At 46.3% G+C, this 12,160-nt stretch overlaps 1 long non-coding RNA gene across 1 annotated transcript; it reads right to left on the bottom strand.

Moving 5' to 3' along the window:
- Nucleotides 1–728: 728 nt before the first annotated feature.
- LOC140725304 (uncharacterized) lies at nt 729–9,533 on the bottom strand. Its single transcript, XR_012098313.1, has 2 exons — nt 9,001–9,533; nt 729–853 (listed from the first exon to the last, which is right to left on the bottom strand). It is a non-coding gene; the product is annotated as an uncharacterized lncRNA (long non-coding RNA).
- Nucleotides 9,534–12,160: the final 2,627 nt, after the last annotated feature.

Raw genomic sequence — 12,160 nt, 5'->3', positions numbered from 1 at the left:
TTGTGAAAATGGATAAGAAAGTAAAACCTTGTGCTCTTGTGAAATCTTAATTCAAGCAATGTGAGAAGGTCCCACAAAGGTTAAGATAAAGAAACATTTAAACTGAGTTATATTGTCTACAGCATAGAAAGATGCCATAAAATCTAAATGGTTGATACCGTCACTAATATGTTTACATGAGATTCCTGTCTATCTAGCTACTGTTTCTTTCCCTTCCACGTACCCACCCTCAAATTTCCTCTTGTGTTTTAGACGTGACTTGTTACAGTGAGCTACACATTTCAACCTTTCTCCCTGAAGTTTTTCCTGGTTTCTCCTTTAGTTTGTACAATTTCTTCATTTTCACCTTGACTTTCCCTTCTTTCTACTTCCTCTTTCAAGTAGTTCAAAACCTTGATTAGAACTTTTCTTAGTCTTTTAACCTTGTAATTGTATCCTCTCAATCCTGATGCTGTCTCAAAATCTAATGCTTTTAATAATATGGTGCTTAGGAATGTCTGCAATTTACCAGATATACTCTAAACAAGCTTTGAAACAGTTTTTACCTCTAGAAGCAATACCTGGTTTGTATTTTTTTCAAATCTTGTAGCTATATTTAGTAATTTGTGAATACTTACTCTATTCATTCTTATAATACATTCAGTTATCAACTATCTCATCAACATAACTGCCTTTTACTACCAGATTACCCCAATCAAAACAAAAGTAAGCAGTAGTGCACTACTGGGTCAAGTTGGGACACCTTGATAGTATATTTAATGTCAGACCTTGCCAAATGAGATAGGTAATACTTTGTAAAGTCGCCTTTTTCTTCATTTTTATTCCTTCTTAGCTCTTCTTCCAGTCCACTGATCTAAGAATTGGGATGGTACAAGAAGTGGAAATAAGTTAATAAGCACTTATTAAATGCAGGATTGTACCTTCTATATATCCTGTATTTGTGGCTGGACAAGATCTTTTGATGAATTGTTAGCTTAATAAAAGAAAAGGCAAGTTTTGATTTTGTCTGGGCAAGTCTGCATGAAGTTGATCCTTGGCTTTTGCAAGAATATTTTGTAAGGTTCTTCTGACTAGAATTATTAGATAAGTAGACCTCATGGCTCCCTCTCTAGTTCTTATCATCTTGACAAGCATGCATATGTAATTCATTCTTCTATGTATTTCTTGAAAGGTGTGTACCAAATCTTGTTGCTCTCTGGGCCTGAACTGACTTTAGACATACTTTATTGATCCCGAGGGAAATTGGGTTTCGTTTCAGTCACACCAACCAAGAATAGTGTAGAGATATAGCAATATAAAACCATAAATAATTAAATAATAATAAGTAAATTATGCCAAGTGGAAATAAGTCCAGGACCAGCCTATTGGCTCAGGGTGTCTGACACTCCGAGGGAGGAGTTGTAAAGTTTGATGGCCACAGGTAGGAATGACTCCTGTGGATGGGAGTCATTTTCCAAGATGTCGTGAAACTTGGACAGCATCCTCTTTTCAGACACCACCGTCAGAGAGTCCAGTTCCATCCCCACAACATCACTGGCCTTACGAATGAGTTTGTTGATTCTGTTGGTGTCTGCTACCCTCAGCCTGCTGCCCCAGCACACAACAGCAAACATGATAGCACTGGCCACCACAGACTCGTAGAACATCCTCAGCATCGTCCGGCAGACGTTAAAGGACCTCAGTCTCCTCAGGAAATAGAGACGGCTCTGATGCTTCTTGTAGACAGCCTCAGTGTTCTTTGACCAGTCCAGTTTATTGTAAATTCGTATCCCCAGGTATTTGTAATCCTCCACCATGTCCACACTGACCCCTTGGATGGAAACAGGGGTCACCGGTGCCTTAGCCCTCCTCAGGTCCACCACCAGCTCCTTAGTCTTTTTCACATTAAGCTGCAGATGATTCTGCACGTCGCCCTGTACTCAGCCTCATCTCCCTTGCTGATGCATCCAACTATGGCAGAGTCATCAGAAAACTTATGAAGATGGCAAGACTCTGTGCAGTAGTTCAAGTCCGAGGTGTAGATGGTGAAGAGAAAGGGAGACAGGACAGTCCCATGTGGAGCCCCAGTGCTGCTGACCACTCTGTCTGACACACAGTGTTGCAAGCGCACGTACTGTGGTCTGCCAGTCAGGTAATCAATAATCCATGACACCAGGGAGGCATCTACCTGCATCACTGTCAGCTTCTCACCCAGCAGAGCAGGGTGGATGGTGTTGAACGCACTGGAGAAGTCAAAAAACATGACCCTCACAGTGCTTGCTGGCTTGTCCAGGTGGGCGTAGACACGGTTTAGCAGGTAGACGATGGCATCCTCAACTCCTAGTCGGTGCTGGTAGGCGAACTGGAGGGGGATCTAAGTGTGGCCTAACCATAGGCCAGAGCTGCTCTAGAACAAGTCTCTCCAGGGTCTTCATGATGTGGGAGGTCAATGCCACCGGTCTGTAGTCATTGGAGCCACTGGGGCGCGGCGTCTTCGGTACAGGGACAAGGCAGGACGTCTTCCACAGCACAGGAACCCTCTGGAGACTCAGGCTCAGGTTGAAGACATGGTGAAGTACTCCACATAGCTGGGGGACACAGGCTTTGAGCACCCTGGGGTTGACACCATCCGGGCCTGCAGCCTTGCTTGGGTGGAGACGTTTCAGCTGTCTTCTCACCTGTTCAACTGTGAAGCCCACCGTGGTGGTTTCAGGTGTGGGAGGGGTGTAGTCACGAGAGCAGGGTGGGGGGCTGTGAGGAGGGGTAGGAGAAGAGAGTGGAGTATGTGTTGGTTGGGGGCCGACAACAGATGAATCATGTGGGGGATGGGCAGGGGCCACAGTGTCAAATCTGTTGAAGAACAGGTTAAGTTCATTGGCCCTGTCCACACTGCCTTCAGCTCCTCTGTTGCTAGTTTGCCGGAACCCAGTGATGGTCCTCATCCCACTCCAGACCTCTCTCATGTTGTTCTGCTGGAGTTTCCACTCAAGCTTCCTCCTATACCTGTCTTTAGCCTCCCTGATCTTGGCTTTCAGGTCCCTCTGTATTGTCCTCAGCTCCTCCCTATTTCCATCTCTAAACGCCCTCTTTTTAGCGTTCAGGATATCCTTAATGTCCTTTGTTACCCATTGTCCATTTGTTGTGCATTTTCATACCACCAAAATGCAGGAATTTATTATTTCATTAGCACAACCACGTGATGAAGACATGACTTGGTCGAATTAGCCTCTATTAGTTCTTGTAACCTGTTTTCCAATTAAAGCATCACAGTCACGAATGGGTCACTTAGCAGCTGAGGCACAGTGTGAACTTGGAAGCTGACAGTTTAGTCTATTTGTTTGCCTTTTGTAGTTTGAAGCTTGCACCCAAAATCTGACTTTGTTGATTCTAATGTAGTTCAGCTGAGACCATCAAAACCGCAGAGACAGAATTGATCCTAGACGCTCTCCGTCTTATAATAAGGAAACCATGTTGTGCGTATTTAGTCACTGGAGAAAATTACTGGTACATACAAAAGCAGTTGCTTTATTGGACAAAACAAGGTACACCAGGCATCGTATGGAGAGGGGAGGGGAGCGGAGCACCAGAGGAGAACAGGCAGAGTGATGGGCAGAGAGAGAAAAAAAAGAGGAGGGGTAAAAACTAAATATATCGGGGATGGGGTAAGAAGGGGAGGAGGGGTATTAACGGAAATTCGAGAAATCAATGTTCATGCCATCAGGTTGGAGGCTACCCAGCCAGTATATAAGGTGTTGTTCCTCCAACCTGAGTGTGGATTCATCTTGACAGTAGAGGAGGCCATGGATAGACATATCAGAATGGGAATGGGCCGTGGAATTAAAATGTGTGGCCACTGGGAGATCCTGCTTTCTCTGGCGGACCGAGCGTAGGTGTTCAGCGAAATGGTCTCCCAGTCTGCGTCGGGTCTCACCAATATATATAAAAGGCCACACCGAAGCACCGGACGCAGTATACCACACCAGCCGACTCACAGGTGAAGTGGCGTCTCACCTGGAAGGACTGTCTGGGGCCCTGAATGGTGGCGAGGGAGGAAGTGTAAGGGCAGGTGTAGCACTTGTTCCGCTTACAAGGATAAGTTACAGGAGGGAGATCGGTGGGGGAACGAGTGGACAAGGGAGTCGCGTAGGGAGCGATCCCTGCAGAAAGGTGGGGGGAGGGAAAGATGTGCTTGCTGGTGGGACCCCGTTGGAGGTGGCGGAGGTGACAAAATGCTCTGTTCTCCCCAAGGGCGAAGGGTTTATGAATAGTCAAGGGCTATTAGCTCGGATTATCAGGGTTCTCGACCTGACGGTGCCTGAGCTCAGTGGGTGCCCTCCTGACAGATACATCTGGGTAAAAAACCTCTCCCTGAAACATCCCCACACTACGCAACAATGGCGGGTACCAGTTAAATAGCGCATGCTTAAAACCGCGGAGTATGTACTCCGCAATCTGCCACTTCTGAGCACCCGAACTCACGATGCCGCTGTATTCCCATGAATCTGTTCTCCCAAGCCACACGCAAGCATGTGTATGCCAAAATGCAGCCCCCGGAACGAGTATGCATGCCACCACCACCCCCCCCCCCCCACTGGCGTCTCAAACCTTCAATAACAACCCTTCGCAACTGTTGGCTCCGTCTCACCAAATTAACACACAAAGTTCCGTCTCTTACACAAGCACACTGCTGTTATATCTACCAGTTCAGCTCGCCGTGCTCGTGATACCTCGAGTTCCCGCGTACCACCGACCCGAACAGATCCAAGGGCGAGCGCTAATTTAAAAAAATACTCACCCACTTAGACCGCTAAAATCGCTGGCCACACGATGGTTCGCACGAAGGTATCCCACTCCCGACACCGGGAGTATGTCACCGGAGAGTTACTAGTAGATACAAAGCAGGTTCTTTATTCGACAAGACACGGTACAGCAGGCATCACGTAGAGACGCTTTCGGTCGCAAGGTCTCACCGGCCCATATTTTACATCAAGGGACAATTCCATATTTACAGTGTATCTACAATGCTTTCTTTGAAACTACATACACATTTCATATCTCCCGATTCGCATCCACACCACACACATCCAAGCGAATTTTAATCAACATTGTCTGGTCTGGAATTCACGGGTTTTAGGAACCTATTCTTCAGAGCTGCTCTCCAATTTAAATCCACAATACATATTCAGACGTGAAGACTGGTAGCCAAAGTAATTTGCTAAATGTTAATGTGCTAAACCCACTAATCGCTCTAACAACCATATATCCCTAGTTTTCTCTTAATGTTGTTGAAATGCAATTGGTCTCTGACCAAAATACTTGTATTTGAGTAGAGACTCTCGCAGCATCTCGACTGTGCAGTCGCTGAGGTACCGTGCTGAAGGACATTGCCATGCATTAGGCAGTTGAGCAAGGCTGGGACCCACCGCCAAAAATGAAGTGGCTATTTAAACAATGTTGGTGATCACACTTGGAGATAAATATTGCCTCCAGCAATAAAATCCCTCTGCCCTTCAGATGATATATATGGCTATTCAACTCTCTGAACAACTGTCAGAGGCTTTTTCCCAGGACTGAAATGACGAGCACGAGAGCGCATAGTTTTAAGGTGTTTGGAAGAAGGTACAGAGGAGATGTCAGGGGTAAGTTTTTTTTATGCAGAGAGTGGTGAGTGCTTGGAATGGGCTGCCGACGACGGTGGTGGAGACGAAAACAATAGGGTCTTTTAAGAGACTACTGGATAGGTACATGGAACTTAGAAAAATAGAGGGTAACCCTAGGTAGTTCTAAGGAGAGGACATGCTCGGCACAGCTTTGTGGGCCGAAGGGCCTGTATTGCGCTGTAGGTTTTCTGTGTTTCTAATATCAGTCGCGTCGAGTATGATCTTCTCCTGAGGGATTGTCTAATGTGGGTCCTCGGCTGGCTGTGGAGGTCAATCCAGGATCCCTATAACCGGAACGTTAAGGTGGAATCCCCTAATAGAGAAAGCCTGAGCGTGACCTTGTTTAAGGTGAGGAGGCTGATGCACGGGCAGCCACCTTGACAGACAGGGGTCAGGGTCCAGGGTCCACGGGCCTGGCCTCCGCATTCACTGCCCCGAGCTTGAACGCAAAACGATCGAATGCGGACCGTTCTATTTACCAGGAGAGTTCGTCCCTGTAATCCTAACCGCAGTTTTCATCCCACCAGTAGCCAATAATAGTCCAGTGCTTGAGAGACTGATGCCGTCGCCAAACAAGACGCATTTGGTCCATTCCGATGCATTTCGTATCATGGTTGGGGATTTCAATCCCCTGCTCTACTCGCTTTACATTTATGAGTGTGAGGCTAAGCACGGCTCCAAGGCCATACTTGAGTTTGCTGAGGACATCATTGTCGTTGGCTGAATGAAAGGCGGTGAAGTATCAGTATACTGTACAGGAGGGAGAATGAAGATCTGGTTGAGTGGTACAACAGCAACCTCTCCTTCATTGTCAGCAAGACTAAGGAACTGATTATAGACTTCAGGAGGAGGAAACCACAGGTCCATGAGCCAGTCCGCTTTGGAGGATCAGAGGTGGAGACTTTAAGTTCCTCAGTGTTATCATTTCTGAGGACCTGTCCTGGGTCCAGCATGTAAGAGCGATTACTAAGAAAGAACGGCGGCGCCTCTACTTCCTTAAGAACCATCTTACCGCCACGGGTGATCGTAGGGGAATGCAATCGGTGGAAACGTTCGTAATTCCCAATCACCGACATTGGCTTGGGTTCACTTTGAGAGGTCGGTCGGACGTGATGACGTAATACGTGAAGTTCTTCTACCGCGATTTTTAAGTTCAATGTTTAGATGACATTAAACGATTTGTTACGTTTTTCTTAAACATTAAACACCGCATGTCGTTTTATTTGCGAAAACCTACATTGGCTGCTCTTGGATGATTCCGGAGCTGGTGAGCATGTCGGCCAACACAGTCACTTTGAAACTGCCGGAGTTTGTACAAGCCGAGGTCCAATTCGTGCTCCGAGAAATCTCCTCCAACACCACCATTTCTATGTGGTAACGTCACTCGGCAACTCCACGGCATGAGAAAAATGATTCTGCTTTAAATTTTACAGTACCGTAGATTCCGGATTTTAAGCCGCTACTTTTTTCCCACATTTTGAACAGCTTTGAACTTTGCGGCCTATAATCCAGAGCGGCTAATACATGATTTTTTTCATGCCGCCTCGTAAACATTTTGCCTCGTAACAGTAGACCAATAAAATTGATGAGTAGTTCACAGAGGTCCAATGAAATTGTACGATAAATCAAGCGCACTTTCACAATTAAATTATTGTAAATCAGTCATTTGTACTCACCCTCATCAACATGGAAAACACTCGAAGCATTGTGCTGCCTTATGGCAGTTACTTAGTTTATAATATTTTCGCTTAGTAATTCATTTTCTAGTTAAAGTTAGAAGAGTTTTAACTATATTTGTTTTCTGTACTACATCGCGGGATGCTATGACGTCACACCCGGTTTCGCGGTGTCTTGTGGGAAAATGCCGGTTTGCAATGAAACGGGACGGAGGGAGGGAGCGCATTACGCGAGCGGCTTTTAAGTTAAAGGTGATCAATAACTTTTCCTGGTAGGCTGCAATATATATATTTTTTACCAGTCGTTAGGAGATATTGGAATGTTGTTCAGTAAAGAAGTATACGCAACGTATATTTAAAAGTAGCCGCGTACGGGCACGGTTCGAAAAAAAGCATTTGCAATATGTATTTGTTTTTGTTACCATATGGATTTAATTAAAAGTTAAAAAAATCCTCACGTGTAATATCTTTCTGTGTAAATATCTCATATTACAACGTGGGACACCTGCGGCCGAAAATCCGGTGCGGCCTAAAATCCGGTGCGGCCTTTACAATTAAAAAATTGATTTTATTTCTAAAATTAGAGCCAGCGGCTTTTAATCAGGTGCGCTCTGTAGTCCGGAATCTACGGGTACTTGTTTTTAAACCTAGTTTGCACAGTATCTCAGTATCGATGTGATTCTTGAGCTTGACAGTTTTTAGCAAGAATTTAAATATCTGGTTCAAAAGCCTCAGAACCCCATGTGTAACTTCAGGTCTCTAAGCGGTTTCTGTTCTTGTGCGTGCGTGATTCACTGAATCACTGAAGCCTCTTTCAACAAGGTTGACCAATCACGGAAGGTCTCCTAATCCCCAAAGATGGTTCTTGACCACACATATGAAGCTGGGGTTGCTTTGAACACTTCAGGAGGAATCCTCGGGGTTGGCAGGCTTACTGGCTCCATTTCACCCTTTGGTTTCGGCCAGAATTGTATATTGTTGTGTGGCTTGTATTGGAGTATAAAAGTATAAATTTACCAAAACTATGAAGTCAGTTCTGAGCTTATTAGAATGAAATCTTAGGAATGTAGAGGTAACTAAAGAGCTAAAGAAACGTAGATTAGAACATTGCTCAGTTCTGAGTTTATTATTTGCTGTGCACAATGTACCCAATTTGGTAGGAGACTGCAGTCTTAAGATGACAATGGTGTGCTAATGAGAGGTAGCTAAAGAACTAAAGAAATGTAGATTAGAACATTGCTCAGTTCTGAGTTTATTATTTGCTGTGCACAATGTACGTACAGCACGTGTAAAATGCAACTAGAGATTGCTTTAAAAGCTGCTGTGTCCGAGGATCGGTAGACAATCAGCGACTAGCTCAATGACTGTCTCAGCTTTGATTTGCAAATTAAAGTTGAACCCTTCTTGAAGAATCTTCTGCGTCTCCTGGTCATTTGTAAGGCACGAAAAACCACGACACTTGTTCAAAGGTCAGTGAAATGTATACAATGTACATCCTGAAATGCTTTTTCTTCACAACCATTCAGAAAGCCCCAAAGAATGAATGACAGTTAAATGTTTGAACCCCAAAGTCTCCCCCAGCTCCACCCTCCCGCAACGATCCCCCTCCCCCAGCAGAAAAAGCGCACCCGCTACCGAGCACAAACGCGAGTGAGGCGATAGTAAAGACACAGACTAGCAGTTACCTCAAAGTCTTTCACATTTCATCCGGCATTTGACAGGCTCTCTCTCCCTAATAACGGGGAGGGAGGTGTCCCCCATTTTCACAGCAAGCGGGAGACACAACAACAACCTGCTGGTTTACGATGTTAAAAATTCCATTTTGTCGCTTCTGCGCCTGAAGATCGCAAAGGTCTCGGGTCTTCGGGCCCACAGCGAAAGATTTTCCGGCCTCCCCGACAACCCACGAGTCTCCTGCCGTGACACGGACCCTCGATCCCGTCTCCAGATCTGTAGAGGAAGTTGACAAGGTGCACTTGACGTACCAAGTGTTAAATTGCACGAACTCATTCAGTGCCGCGAGTCAAGAGCCATCTGTTGGACAGCCTGATTGCTAATTTATGCATCCCTGATGTCTGTCTGGTTGATAAGCTGGGACCAGTTTTAGACACATTGTTGACCATGAGTGCTCAGCACCTGCACAGCTGTCGTTCTTCCTCTGTTCCACTTCTGATTTTGGAAATGCCTCCTCCGCTGTCAGTCAGGTCTCGTGCTTCAAGTTATGGTTCCGCTTACTGCATCCACCCGCCCCCAAAGAATCTTGAACGCCCCCTCCCGATGACTTCTATTTCCCCTCTGGGGGTGGCACCACCCCACAGGGAATCACTATTTTAGATGGCCACCATTTCACTGTGTTCGTTAACCACAGACCCCTCATGCACGCAATGGCCAAAATATCGGACCCTTAGTCTGCACAGCAGCAACATCAGAGTTCACAACATAACAAGGGGAAATAATGCCGTGGCTGAAGGCCAGCTGTGTAGATAGGGGTTGACTACGCCAGCCTGGAAGCCAACCAACTTACTGACCCAGAGGTCCAGTCACGGACATTACGTTCAGGAAGCTGGGGTTTCTCTCCTGTACCGATGTCTCAACCTGTTGCTCTCACCCCATCGTGCCCACAAATTGGCGGCAGAACATTTTCAACTCCTCTTGCATCCGGGCTAGAAGACATCACGGAAACTGGTTGCGCTTAGTAGGCTACGGTCAATTATGGAAAACTCTGAACATCCTCTACATAGCACCATCCAGAGACAGAGAAGCAGTTTCAGCGACAGGTTACTATCGATGCAATGCTCCTCAGACAGGATGAAGAGGTCAATACTCCCCAATGCCATTAGGCTTTACAATTCTACCGCCAGGACTTAAGAACTTTTTAAAAGCTATTATTAATGCTTTTTGAGATAGTGATTTAGATGCATATCATATTTTTTACTGAGTTAAGTATTGTATGTAATTAGTTTTGCTACAAGTGAATGGGACATTGGAAAAAAAGTTGAATTTCCCCATGGGGATGAATAAAGTATCTATCTATCTATCTATCTATCTATCTACACTTTGTCTGGCACGGCCGTGTGTGGTTGGACTGCAGCCTGTGTGGGCAAAAATCAACCATCATGTCCAGGCACCTTTTGAGGCCTCTGACCGACAGTTTAAACATGTCCATGTGGGCCTTGTTAGTCCTTTTCCCCCTCCCACAATTTCACAAAACTTCCTACCATGGTGGACTGTACATCCAGGTGGCCAGAGGTTGACCTTTAGCATCAGCAATGGCCACAGACGAGGCGCATGTGTTCGTCAGCACCCGGGTTCTTGCTCTGGCATCCCATCCGATATTTCCTCTGACCGCGGTTCCCGATTCATATCAGCCCTCCGGGCTGCGATGGCCCAGAACCTCGGCGTTAGTCTATATCACACCACGGCGTATCACTCACAGTCCAACGGCCTCTGCGAGCGGTTTCACCGTTGCTGAAGGTTGGTCTGAGGGCTTCCCTGACTGATGAGTCCTGGCATGATGGACTCTCGCGGGTCCCTCTGGGGCTCAGACCAGCTCCAAAAGAGGAGTCCTCCGTGGCACAGCCGGTTTGCGGACAGCCCTTCTGAGTTCCAGGTGATTTCATTCCTGATGTCACAACTGTCCGGTCGGCCTCACCACAGCGTTCCACCCTCCTTAGTAGCTTCGATGCCTACCTCCCACCGTGGCCTACAGCACTCTTTGCTTTCTGCTGATCTACATTCCACCTCGTTTGTCTTCATCGTCCGTGATGCACACCAACATACCCCCAGGCTCCCTTAAGCTGGCCCATTCCACATTTTGGAATGGAGAGAAAAGACTTTTATCGCAGATAAAACGGGTAGGGGTAAACCTGATTGCATTTTGCTAGATTGTCTCGAACCTGCCCGCCAAGGTTTGGCGGATTCCGCTTCCATGCCCCAGCTGTCCCAACATGGTCCTGAGCACGTCAACACGCCCATGGGCGAATTCCGGACAGGCTCTCAATGCCAGTTTTAGTGAATTCTGGGCTGTAATGTAATCGGTGCAAACATACAGCATTCACAGCCACCAATATTGAGATGGGGTTCACTTTGAGAGGCTGGTCTGATGTGATGACGTATTACCTGGTTCTTTTTGTGTTCAGTGTTTGGAGCAAAATAAATGAGTTGTTATGGTTTCTCTTAAACATAAAATGCCTTACACCGTTTTATTTGTGAAAACCTACAATCCTAGGAGGAACTAAGCACAGATGGCTAAACTCGAGTTGGAGTCATTCTCAGGATCTCACAAGCCTCTCTACCACGACAAGCTGACAATCTTTATGACATGCACCATTTGACGAGAAGTCTCATACACACACATAGAATGCTGGAGGAACTCGGCAAGTCAGGCAGTGTCTATGGAGGTGGATAAATAGTTAATCTTTCAAGCAGAGACCCTTCATCAGGACTGGAAAGGAAGGGGGCTGAAGCTAGAATAAGGCGGAGGGAGGTAGAGGAGTTGGTAGGTGATGGGTGAGTGGAGGAACGGTGGGAGGGTGAATGAAGTCAGAAGTTGGAAGAGGATAAGTGGAAGAGATTAGGGATTGAAGGAAGACAGAGGACCATGGCAGAGGAGAACCAGAGTGAGGTGTTGAGCAGATGAAGAGAAGGAACGGGAGATTAACCAGAATGAGGAATGGAAAATGAGGGGAGGCAGGGGGAAGAAATTAATGTTCGTGCCATGAGGTTGGAAGCTACCCTGACAGAATATGAGGAGTAGCTCCTCCAAGTTGACCTCATCATGACAGCAGAGGAAGCCACAGACAGACATGTTGGAATGGGAAGGGGAATAGAATTGAAATGGCTAGC

The sequence above is a fragment of the Hemitrygon akajei genome, chromosome 3, assembly GCF_048418815.1.
Source record: "Hemitrygon akajei chromosome 3, sHemAka1.3, whole genome shotgun sequence".
Lineage (NCBI taxonomy): Eukaryota > Metazoa > Chordata > Chondrichthyes > Myliobatiformes > Dasyatidae > Hemitrygon > Hemitrygon akajei.
Note: the sequence above shows the minus strand (reverse complement) of the source record. Positions and strands in the feature narration are given on the sequence as shown.